This window comes from Pseudophryne corroboree, chromosome 5, assembly GCF_028390025.1.
Source record: "Pseudophryne corroboree isolate aPseCor3 chromosome 5, aPseCor3.hap2, whole genome shotgun sequence".
NCBI lineage: Eukaryota > Metazoa > Chordata > Amphibia > Anura > Myobatrachidae > Pseudophryne > Pseudophryne corroboree.
In genome coordinates this window covers 310,145,045-310,158,395 of record NC_086448.1, presented here as the reverse complement: position 1 = coordinate 310,158,395, position 13,351 = coordinate 310,145,045, and the positions used below count along the sequence as shown (strand labels likewise).

The window sequence follows — 13,351 nt, the reverse complement described above, 5'->3', positions numbered from 1 at the left end:
ATCTGCTGAAAGAAGGAGATGTTATGCATCCTTAAGGGATCATTCCAGCAAAAAAATGTCTTTTAGCTGACAGCCTCCAACCCTAACTCTGTACCAATCTTAGCTTCCAATAGTCTGACTGTCTATAAATATCTGTTTTAGAACCTATTATAGCACACTTTTGGGCTGATACAGAGGTTGAATGTAAGTGTGTATGTTACATTTCTTCTCAACTCGGTCGCAGCTCCAGTTCTACAGGTAGGTGAAGAGGCGGAACTTGGTGGTAATGTAGGCTAAGCAAAACAATTTCATGTTGTGGGCATGACAATGGCATTGCAAGCTATTCATAGGTGTGTAAGTGCGTAATAATCCTGGATTCAAAAGAATATTTTACCGCAGAGACAGGGCTGGAGCTGCAGTGATCATGATGATGGCTATCAAACCAAGCATACGTATGGGAGCGGTCTGAGCCCAGACATCCGTACAATGGGATGTAGTTAATATCCCAGCGGTCAGAATATCGACACCAGGATCCCGACCACCAAGAATGACGACAGCTGCTCCAGGGCTATTCCCGCCTGTGGGTGTCCACGACACCAATAGAGTGGGACTAGAACCTGTGGTGAGCACAGTGAGAAACTGAGCCTGCAGCATGGCGAGTGCTGCGAGCCCACAAGTGGCTTTCTGGCGCTCGCCCCACTGCCCAGGATCCCGGTGTCGGTATACTGGCCTCCGGGATCCCGGCAGCCGGGATTCCATACCCAACCCTATACAACTCAATATATGAGCAAATATGTGCATATAGTTTTGTGCACGAACAGCAGGAATTGCATCCAACTTGCATTCAACTCTGCACCTGTCCCTTTGCGTCTGGCATGGTTAAATTAACCCAAACTACTGGGACTATGAGCACTGAACTCCCACACGTCTTCTACTTGAGGAGAGATTGCAAATTGAATCATCTTTTTTAGCTTTAGCTATCATTTAGCAATGCAACACTTTCTGCGAATATGATGTGCAGCTTTCCTAAGATAGATAAGCTGAACAGCAATGTCTGACAGCAATCTGCCCAGCTGTAAAACACTAAATTGTGCGGCTCCACTTGCTAAGTGATGCAATAAGGATTCATAATTGTGTGCAAACTAAATGATTTGTATACAAATACAATGTCTGCGGGTCTGTGCAGGCACAAGACCCATTCTGTGCAAGTGTCCATTCTGCGCTAGGGCCTTGTAATGTCACTTGCCACAGCATGATTGATACTCTGCAGCGTTTGGGGGGAAATTAGAGGTGGCACCCAGCTCTGCTCATCAAAATGAGATGTTGCCCCCATTTTGAAAGCTTTACGGGTCCAGGGTCTGCATTGTCGGATGCATACTACCTGGACCCAGGTGTCCATATCCTATGGCCAGCCTGAGTAGGCTTCTGGCCGGTGCCAGTAACCATTGCCACGATGGTGATCCAAATCTGTGTCCTCAGATGCAGCACACGGATCCTCACTAATGCTATAAGGAGTGCATTGCGGCTGTGCAATTCCATACAAACATAAATCGGGCCCTAAACTACATGATTAAAATGCTGATGTGGGGACCTTTACTTCACTGCCGAGCCATGGCACCACGCAATGGCAACAGGAAAAACCCTGAACTGCATGTCCACAAACTCAGGCAAATCTCATCCAATAATTGATCTATCTGCTTAAACAACAGTCATATTACCAATAGATCCTTATGTTATTTTTCTGAAAGGTAAGACTATCTATTATTGGTGTGTGGTTATTAGAGATTCCCTGCCTTTGAGTGTCACAGTGTCAAATGTGTGCCAATTTTAGGCACGTCAGTGGAAGATTCATTTTTAGCAGTTATAGTCCTAGAGTATAATATTTTAAAACAAAAAGTCCAGTTCCATAATTAACTTAAAAACTGCATTTTAGACATGCTCTGTAAATACAAATACATTAAAAATAAAGTAAATTATAAATAATGTAGTCAATAATGTAGTCAATACATATGAAAAAACACATTTACATTTACACATCTTCTATGCAGCTGAAGTTATAAGGTTTGGGGGGGAAAAACAGGCAGAAGGACAGAAGATTGGCCTAAATGTGTCCTTCATTCTTCCACTTCTAGTTTCACAACGGAAAACAAAACACAAAAATGTATTACGCACACTGTATTGCATTTGCATCAATGACAATAACATTGTGATGTACAGTAATTATTGTGATGTACAGTAGTTATCCCTTCAGGAATTAAACAGTTAACGGAAATTTTCTTTGTGAGGCTTAAGTAATATATTAGTAGACTATAAACTGTATTTGAAATCTTGTATACTGTATATTTGTATTATTCTGCAATAGGGTTTCAGTTAGCCAAAATTTTTAGTGCCTTTGTGAATATTAATGACTCTGTGATTGCCAGCAGAAAAGAATCCTATATGTAGATTGGTATCCGGTCTCTAGGTCGACAGTAACTAGGTCGACAGTGTCTAGGTTGACCACTATTGGTCGACAGTAACTAGGTCGACAGGGTCTCTAGGTCGACATGTTCTAGGTCGATAGGTCAAAAGGTCGACATGAGTTGTTTTTTTAAATCTTTTTTTGAACTTTTTGATACTTAACGATCCACGTGGACTATGATTGGGAATAGTAACCTGTTCCAAGCGCAGCAGTATCATAGCGAGGCACCTTGCCCGAAGCCGTGCCATGCAATGGGACACGGTGCACTAATTGGGGTTCCCGTCACTGTATAGGGAAAATGACACCAAAAAAACATTAAAAACTCATGTCGACCTCTTGACCTGTTGACCTAGACCATGTCGACCTAGAGACCCTGTTGACCTAGCATCCCTGTCGACCTAGTTACTGTCGACTAAAAGTGGTCGAGCTAGACACTGTCGACCCTCCATACCACATTCATGTAGATTTATGTAATTGTATCAGATCAAGAGAAGTTACATGGTACTAATAGTGTAATGATAATACTCATAGGGAGGAATTAATTTAAGTGTGATTAATGCAAAGTGCATCAAAGACAGACAAATGCCCTTTAGAGACCAGAATTTTCACAATTTTTTAAAAGAACATGGCCGCCGGCACATGACACTGATTGTAATTACCACCATACAAATCAATCTTTGCACAACTGAATGTATTAACAAATTATTTAATTTTTTTTAAATAGCCTGGCTTAAATCAAACATCTACCGAAGTAATATTCTTCAACAGAGTTTTAATGTAGCCAGAAACAGCACGTTACACACTTATACACCTATAAAGCACAGCTCATCATATTGAGGTCAACAGTCCATACTGACTTAAATAATATGATCTGAAGTATATTTTGTTGTATCATCATGACAATTTACAAAAGTTTTCTTTACATTCTAACAGTTTTCCAATTATCATATGAAACTAGTGAATTCTTAATTGCATTTTCTTGTTTGTACTACTGAGAACACCTTATTATGGGTCAATTCAATTAAGCGCAACTTTGTCGTGGCTCTGAGAAAAAGCGGCTATGTTCTGCACGAACGGTACCGCAGGTCTAGCAGATTTTTGCTCACATCCCGGTGGGACTGCATGTCGAAATCCACAGGTCAGGGGCAAGATCTGTTATTCTGGGGTGAAGGGGGGGGGGTGAGATGCGGTACCGTTGGTGGCATTTCCAAAGCTTTGCAACATCCCCTGGCTCCTAATTGAATTGACTGTTATGTGTTGCTTGCACAGTGCTACAATGTTACAGTTATCTACACAGACAAGAGAAGTGTCATGCCAGGTTTTTGATCCTAAACCTGACAAAGAGAAACTGGAAAAGTGCATAGCTATACTTGGGAAAGACCATCTGTGCCAACAAATCAAATCTTACTCTTCTAGTGTATTACATATCTTACGGCATGATAGTAATATGCTTCTGGTCATGTCTAGCAGAGGGGAAGCAGCACTGGACGTACTGTAACTGAACTTATGATAATAATTCTTAAGAACTTGTAGATAAGCAGATAAGAGAATAATTTAACTTCAATAGATGCCTGATTTACCCAAGCAAACCAATCTCATGTAGTCCTACAATAAATCTTTTTCTATCTTTATATAAGTCACACAGTTTAATGAAAGTAACGCGATTTTGCCTTGGAACAAAACATTCAAACTGAAACAGTTTTGGTTCCAAGGGCTTGTCCTTATGAAGATGTAAAACTTGGCTCACAAAACAAGTCAGTGAGTAAGACTCCTTGGAATGAAATACACAGGGGGTGTGAGAAAGGCATTTAATAAAACAAAGCACATATTCCCTCTTAGGGGAATGGTTTTAAAAGTAGGCAGGAAACATTTATTTCATCAGGCTACATTGTTGTCATTGCTTCTACATTCGCAATGTAAAATTATAGTATGTGCCAATATACTATTTGCACATACTGCACCACAAATATAGAAGGAAGAGATTATTATACACCTATCGGCCATATTAAAGAAAACTGCTTGCAGCAAAATAAAAAAATAATTATTATTTTCAACTAGCATTAAAGTCTGCTGGTGAAGCAGGGTAAAACTAATAGCAATACTCTGCATTAGTTCTATGGCACAGTCGTGTGCAAGGTTATGCCACTTATTTAAATGAAACCTATTTCATTTGGAAATAAACAAAACTCCAATACTTCTAGAAGACATAAGAATGTGGAAGCTTTTTATATATATGTACTTGGTGTATACTATTATTATTTGTAATAAGCAGCCCCTTTTGTTTATAGTTAATAATATATTATCCTATTTACTGGTTAGCATATGATACAAAACATTTAACAAATACTGTAAAGGGAATATTTAAAACACACTACATCACAAACGAAAAATATCTTATTTCATAACATTCAACATTTTTTGACTGACCCACGCACATTACTTTAATGTACAAACATCAAAAAAAAAAAAAATATATATATATATATATATATATATATATATATAAGTTCAATTATGAAAGTTGTTTTTACCTTTGTACCATTTTATTAGGATTTCCACTAATATTTAAGACGTTATTTTCAACAATAAGTGAAATTACATGAGAATTTTATAAAATATCAGTAAAATGGAGTTTACATGGCAGTTCACACTTCTAGTGAATAAAGTATACTACAGCTGTCCTCTCTTATCCAAAGAACGTCATTTATAAACATTTGTGGTTGAAACTGCCAAATGTCTCGAAGCATATGTTTTAAAAGTTACTTACTATCCTTGAAGGTTTTCAGTTAATAGCTAAGGGCCCACAGCAGCCAAAACAAGGACACAGTCCACATAATTACAACTTGCTATTTCATGAAAATGTAGTGGGCTTGCACTGAAATTGAAAAAATGTTCAGAGAATTTAAGACATACAATTTTAGTGATAACTACATTGCTGACGCAGTAAAGGACAAAAACAACATACAGTTATATTAGTAGAAATAAAAACAATTCTCACTTTAATTCAGTAAAACAAAACAAAAAATAATAATAAAAATGATACCTGCACTGGATTTTCATTATAAAATAGTGATTCGCAAAAAGTAAAATATATTTTAAAAACAATTCGAATATCAGTGGAGTATAATTGACAAACTGGAAGGTTACAGTACATGGAATGTAAAGGGAACAGCCAACAGCCCTTAAAGTCACAGAAAGCAGCTGAACAAGAAAGGGGGATTATGATGACTGATAAGATAGGGAGGGGACTTACTTAGCACCCAGTTAGGCGGAAATAACAGCAGTAATTCCACAAGTCAGTACAGTACGCTTTCAAAGTCATGCTAGTATGAAGTAGTGCGAGGCTAGATAGCCTTAGGGCAGTGCTAATACACAGATGACTAATGACTAGGTCCTGCAGACAATGAATTTGGGGGTTGAAAACTAACAGGAACCTTGTACTACCTTGACAAATGGACTTTCACATTTCCATTCATTAAACAACCTTTGAGCACAATATTGGCCTCGGTCTTCTGGGTAATGAGCTGACACATGTTATTGTTTAGAAATAGGATATGACTTTTTTTTGCTTCTAATTAATGGACTCACACCACATTTATAAGAGGAGGGGCTGCCATGTCAAGCACCAGCGTGATTATCCTGTGATTAGACAAGGGAGTAGATTTACTAAGATAATTTACTTGAGGGTGATTAAGAGGCTTCCGCTCTTTTTCATGGGATAGGACTAAATCAACTTAGTGCTATTTACAACGAATTAATATTGATGTCTCAGTCAGTAGGGTTACATTTTGTACATAGGTTTATACATGTGCACATATATAAGTGTGTATTACAGGTTGAGTATCCCTTATCCAAAATGCTTGGGACCAGAGGTATTTTGGATATCGGATTTTTACGTATTTTGGAATAATTGCATACCACAATGAGATATCATGGTGATGGGACCTAAATATAAGCACAGAATACATTTATGTTTTATATACACCTTATACACACAGCCTGAAGGTCATTTTAGACAATATTTTTTATAACTTTGTGCATTAAACAAAGTGTGTCTACATTCACACAATTCATTTATGTTTCATATACACCTTATACACACAGCCTAAAGGTAATTTAATACAATATTTTTAATAACTTTGTGTATTAAACAAAGTTTGTGTACATTGAGCCATCAAAAAACAAAGGTTTCACTATCTCACTCTCACGCAAAAAAGTCTGTATTTCATAATATTCCGTATTTCGGAATATTTGGATATGGGATACTCAACCTGTATATCATGCACATGCTGTCTCAGTAGTATGTCAACATGCTTCGATAAATGACATGCAAAGTAATAGACTACTTTATCATAGCTGAAATAGTGTACTTGTCAAAAATCAATAAATCAAGACAAATTAATTTATGTCATGAATCAAATATTGTCATGAGCACAATATCTGTCAATGATAAATAAATTTGTGTATGTACCATAAAATACACTTGGACCTGTAGACCCTATTATACTCATAATTAAATAATATTACTTGTTTATATCACCTGCAAAGCATGAAATCCGAGAAATGTGCTTTAGTACTGATGTACTGAACTAAAGCAATGAAACTGAATGTGACTAACCAAACAATTTTCACCCATCTATACAATGACTTCCAATGTAAATTAAAGGGAAGAGCAAAGGTTGCACCAGACCTGTTTTATAAGTGTAGCTTTTGCTAACTGCATATCACTATATCCTTGTCACCCTCATTCAGTAAATGACTATACTTGTTTGAAAGCAACAGTATAAACATATTACTACACTGAAAGAAAAAGTATAACAATAAAAATATTTTCCTTTTAATTGCAGAAACAATTTTACCAAACAATTTACAATTTCTAGTATACAAAATAATTCATGTATGTAACACAAACTCCAGAACTACCGTGACAAAACGGAAATGAACAGACACTCTTGCTCCAAAAATAAAACAAAAACATTGTCAGTGGTAATGCTGGTTTATTGGTATAGTTATGTGAATAGCTGCACAATTTTATGGTCCATATATACACAACTCAATAGCAGACCAGCGTATCAGTTTATGTCTCCTGGGTACCTTTAGTCTTCCTTTCACAAACAGTTTAAAGTAAAAACACAAAACATGGGTATTTTTGAGACTGGTTTTATAGTTGATATGAACTCCAGTTCTACATGCTCTGCATTACACGTATGCGGTGGTGAAATTAATTTACATTAGTGTGCCCCTACTAATTTAAACCTGAGTTAAACACTAATCAGCTGTCAATAGGAACACAAGTAAAAGCAGCATTACTCTACAAACATACTGTCTCACCAAAGCACCAGGACCATCACAGCTTTGCTTTTTATATTCCTTATTCTGCGTAATAACACATCCAATTTAAAATCGTCTATTTGGCAGGTCCCCTTTGTCAAGTATTATATATCCAAATTATCTTCAAATTAATGGAAGGTACTTATTGCAGGCTCCTAAAATCTTCAGAAAAATATTTTTAAAAGCTTAGTAAGTTTAGTGGGATAACTGATGTTGGGCTAACTGTTGGGTCCAGGAACACATAGCATATTTAATCTGCAAACTGTGCAATTTTACAATGATTTCACTGAGATCTGAGGCATGCCCTCAAGGTTTTCAGGGATTTGGGATTAGGGAGCTGATAAGAACCTCAGCTGCCCACAGACATGCTATTTCTTCTGCACTTAAACACAAATGCATGGAGACATTTGACTGCTGCTTAGCATTGCCGCTCAGGCTATATAAAAGCTTTGCAGGCTCCTTTTGCTGTCAATATATCAAAGTTAGATGCAGGAAGAGAAGAAAGGGGGGTGGGATCATCAAAGTGTAAAATTTCATTGAAAGTCCTTGCTAAACTACACAAGGCTTTTTATTCCCTCAGACCTATATGAATACCTGTAGAAAGTAGTGAGATGATAAGATTGATGTAAGTATTGGGAAAGTTTATATTTGGCACCCTGTTGGTTTATGGGTTTTTTCACACATTGTCCATTTTACAGGTTTAAAGCACAGCAAGTTAATTCTCATGCATGAAGGGCAGAGGGTATTGTTGTGTTGTTTTCTTTCAAATATTCAGAGCTTTAATGGACATGAGGAAGTGTTAGGCTCTTGGGTGATGTCTTGTGGGTCTTGACAGCAGGGGAGGAAGAGTGCAAAGGACCTCTCTGCATGATTAACCTTTTAGTGCTATGGGGGTTCTAAAAACATTGGTCTTTCTCTTTGCTTTCAACATGCCAACTGATTAAACTCTCCAGTACTGCAAGACTCTGCAACTTTATTACTTAGTCTGTTTTAAAAATGCCCAGGGATTAGCCATCCTGTTGCTCATAGAGTTCCAGTACAATGTAAAGACTGACAGTTTGAAGAATGGACAAAATTAACCCCTTTGGTTCTAAACAGGACTCTACACAAAGCACATGACCGACATATGTAATAGATGCTGCAAAAAACACACACCTAAACCTCATCCCAGCTTTAACACATCCATTTCACGTAACACATATGCCCTGAGTAGGAATTTCAGAATAATCTAGTGGTCTAAACAAGGCAAAATTTATTGTGTTACTAAACTAATTCACTGGTTGTCCGACTAAAGCACTGGCTGTTTCTTACTTGTACCCGGCCTCGATAATAAATTCAAGGAGTCACTTATACCTTATTTTTCTTATCTGCTATCTTTTCAGAACAAGTTTTGTCTGTTATGTGAATATTGTATAAGTCAAATCTACAATATGGCTTGAAATAAAATGTATACATTTGGTAATGCTGGTCTAAGACACAAAGTTAAGTACGTCAGTTGTGTGTGTTACATCTGTGTATAATTTGAGAATTTTATACTATGATATAAATGCATTTTCCACTTTCACTGTAGTTCATTCATTAAAACACAACAGTTTGGAACACACTGAATGCAAAAAAAGAAAAAAGCCCCAGTGAACCACTGATTACAAAGAGCTTGAAAGGAAAACCATATTTGGATACTTTCAGGTGAAGTGTTAATTGATTTCAAGACACTTTTGGTCTGGTTGTGATTTTAAGGAACATTTGTAATACATTAAGGGGGTATTAATCAAAGCTTGGAAAGAGATAAAATTGGGAGAGATAATGTACCAACCAATCAATCAGCTCCTGTCATCTTTCAAACACAACCTGTAACATGTAAATTAGGAGCTGATTGGTCAGTACTTTATCTCTCACAATTTTAACTATCTCCAAGCTTTCATAACTAGCTCCCTAAATATTATTTAAAAAAATATATAAATTAAAAAAAGTTTATAAAATATGTGTATCATTCATCTACTTGTTCTAGAACACTGTTATGTATAATAATAATAATAATAATATTATTATTTTTATTAATATTATTATTAATGTGGTTTTGTCTTAATCCAACATATTTGTAAAACAAAACATTTAATTTTAAAACAAAGGAGAGAAACAATTCTATATTTGGGTTTATATTAAAATACATGTAATGTCCCAAGTGTCTATTCAGTTATGTAATTTCCTGGGGTTTCAGACATTCTTAGTGGTTTTTTGGTTTCCTTGTAACTTCCATCAAAATAATCTTGACAATGCTAATTTAGAAACTGCAAGGCCACTGTTAATTTTTAATAAAGCAACTAAATGAAATAATTATAGAATCAATCAGTATGGCTCTGTTTCTAAATTATAAAGCAATTATACTGAGAAAAAAAACTGGAAATTGATATTATGGGTGCAAAGTTTTATACATTCAAATTCTTAATCTCCAAATAAGTAAACAAAACCATGAATCCTGGAAGATGAATGAATTTCATGTTTCCAATTATAAAGACTGGCCATGCAAAAAAAAAAAAAATATAGGAGACTGGCGCCCTCTTTAAATTGTTTGTTAATTTTCTTTAACCCCATCGGGTACACAAGACAGAAATGAAAGCCTGATGATTTTCATGGACACATCAAGGTTTATCTTCTCAAATGTGGTGACTATGTTTAATAGGTTGAAAGTTTTTTATAACTTTTACAGTAATCAATTCTGTCTGAAGTCACTTGCTCTGTTCATTAAAGTAACACCAAAATATAGACTATTAGTATGTAAAAATGTATTAAAAAATCAGAATAAAGAACACACTATCGTTAATAAATGTAACGTGAAAAAAGAATATGCTTTTGTACACATATATAACAGTAGCAAAAAAGTTTTAGAAATAATATCTCAAAGTGAGTCTGTAGCTGTACTTTATTTCCTAATGCCATGCTCCTACAGAGATGCTATGCTCCTCTTCTGGCAAAGGATACTAAACTTCATGTGTCTGCTGGTGTGTGAACTTTCTTAGCTTCACGCCAAACTCCATTTGTTATCCACTGCTGTTTGAAAAGACCATGTGAGTAAATAAAGTAAGTACATATGCCACCTAAACCTCAGTATCCGCTCTACTCCCTTTCTGTCTCTCCAAGCTATTTATTTAAAAGGTGTAGATCAGTTAATCCAGTCTAGTTTGTGGTGTACTGTGTATTTACTTTACCTCTTTCTCTTCCCTTTCTCTCTCTGTTTGGAGAAAGTGAGAATCTGGCATGATTCATCTAGACTAGAGTCCTTGTTTGCCCCCTCTAGAAAGTGCCTAGCCCTCAAACCACAGAGAGAAAAAAATGATATTTTTTTTTCAATGAAATTACACTAAATCCAGCAGTTATATCAGGTTATTAAACAGTACAAACATCACTTGTCAATCAAAACAAAAAATTGCTACATAGAATAAAGCTAACTTCAAAACAACAAATTGCCACAAACACACACACACACACACACACACACACACAATGGCAAAGCACTGTGATGAATGACAGATGACAACTTCTTAACACGCATCTTAAACGATGTAACTGTGCAGCATGAGCTCTCAGGTCTGGAGGGATTTTATTTTACACTTTACAAAAAAACACACACGTTCTAACCTAATGCAGCCCTGATCTGTAACCCTAGAACCCATAACTCAAGTTTCAAAGTTCTTTCTGTTCATTTCCAATCACATCAACTCCGCAGCTGGGACCTCAACTAATATTATAGTGAGCAGGGAGAGCCCGCAGCTAGGGGCAGCGGTGCATGTGGCTCCCCCACTCTGCTGCGTCCAGATGTGAGCACCGTCTTACAGACACAGTTTCAGCAAAGCTCAACTTTAGGACTCGGGACAGAGCCAGCCTGTGAGGCACAGATGCAGCAGCCCAGCACTGTCCATGCAGAAAGGGGAGGGTGCAACTCTGCTGCAGAAAATGAGTAATCATATAATGATGGGGTCCCAAAATTATATTTTCGCGCCTATAACATTAGCTTCCAAACTAGCAGAACAGACTGGTCAAGAGTACATAATTGTAACTATGTCTATGCCTATGATATGCTGTGCTTCATGCATAGCTACATGTAAGTGCTCAGACTTATTTATACATACATTGCTGAAAGTTCTATATACAGTATATGTGTACATAGTACAGCATGCCACCAAAGAATCATGCATATAGTTTCTTACAAACTTCCTAGACAAAGTTCAGATGAGCAGTTCCCAGTCTCCAGCAGCCTCAGCTCTCTCCCCTCCTTTCCTTCCCTGAGTTATTGTAAAACAAAGACATGAAACCCTTGGAGAAAAGTCATCCTACCTTCCAGAAGCCCGCAGCAGAGAGGGCCCGTGGCATGAGCTGCACAGATCAGCATCTCAGTGCCGGCTACGGGGTGCCCCCTGGCTGATCGGTCTCCCTCCCTCCCAGCAGCCACTCACTGAGCACTCACTCGGCTTTTTCATTTCTTTTGCAGGACTTTCTGAGCTCGAGTAATCTGATCCTTCCCCTGACTCCCTCCTAGCAGATACATACAGGCAGTGACATCTCTCATTTGTTTCTATGTGTCACGCAAACACTGGAAAGAATGAAACAATGTGGCCACAAAGCAGCACTGCTTCAGAGGAGAGTGTGTCCGCCCTGGCACATGCAGCCCATATACTCACACGTTCTGTTCCTAAGTTTCTCTGCGGGACTCTTCTTCCCCTCACTCACTCGCTCACTGGCATTTCTTCCTCTCCTTCCCGTCCTCCTCTCTCTGCTGTTCCTCCTCCTCCTTCTCCCTCAGTCCAAGTTTTACAGATGTTGCTGCTTCTCTCTCAACTTGCAGAGCCAGTGGCAGCTCCCAGTCTCAGTGTGCAGCAGTGTGGCTCACACACAAGGCAGATGTGATACAGGCATGAGTGAGTGCCTGAGCTGGGGCAAGGGATGCTGTACTTAGGGGCTGCACTCTGTTGGGGTCTGTTAGCATGGTGCACAGGACATTATTACTCAGCCTCATTTATTTCCCCCCTCCATCCTCTTAGTAAATGAATCCAGCAGAAGAGATAGAGGAGGGAGTGGCATAAGTTGGGAAAGGGAGAGTAGGAGGTGGGTAAGGAGGAGGGGTGTGTGCGTGTATATGTCCCCCGTGGCTCAGTTCAGTGTGTAGTGCGTGCCAGTGAATGGAGCTGTGTGTGCAGCGCTGGTGACCAGGCACAGCAGCAGCTCAGAGCAGGGGAGACATACACGTGTGGCGCCACCCCTCTCCTCCCGGGCATTCCATCTCCCACTCAGCGCTGAACCCCTCGGCGGACACTCCCACCGCAGCTAGGCGGGGAGGGATAATAAAGGAGGGAAAGAAGGGAGAGGACTACAGCCTGCCCTGCTGCTGCTGCTGCTGCTGCTGGAATTACTGGCAGTCATGGTACACTGGAAGTCTGTACAAGACATATGATAAAAGACGACCTCCCTCACTCATCTATCTTCTCTTTCCTCTCCTAAACACCAGTTTATGTGTATTTATATATTGTTCTTTCTGTATTTATGACCAGTAATTTAGCCAGGTAATCATATGGAGTGTTCTACTTC

The 13,351-nt window shown here is 38.2% G+C and overlaps 1 protein-coding gene across 4 annotated transcripts in view; it reads right to left on the bottom strand.

Annotated features, from left to right (window-relative positions):
* Positions 1–13,002, bottom strand: part of GLI3 (GLI family zinc finger 3) — a 313,081-nt gene extending 300,079 nt beyond the window's left edge. For 3 of the 4 annotated variants that reach the window (XM_063922481.1, XM_063922483.1, XM_063922484.1), the window contains exon 1: positions 12,448–13,002. The gene's annotated coding sequence lies outside the window, so the exon portion shown is untranslated. Of the gene's footprint in view, positions 1–12,103; positions 12,211–12,447 lie in introns of those variants that run through there. The other variant, XM_063922482.1, reaches the window with a different exon arrangement.
* Positions 13,003–13,351: the final 349 nt, after the last annotated feature.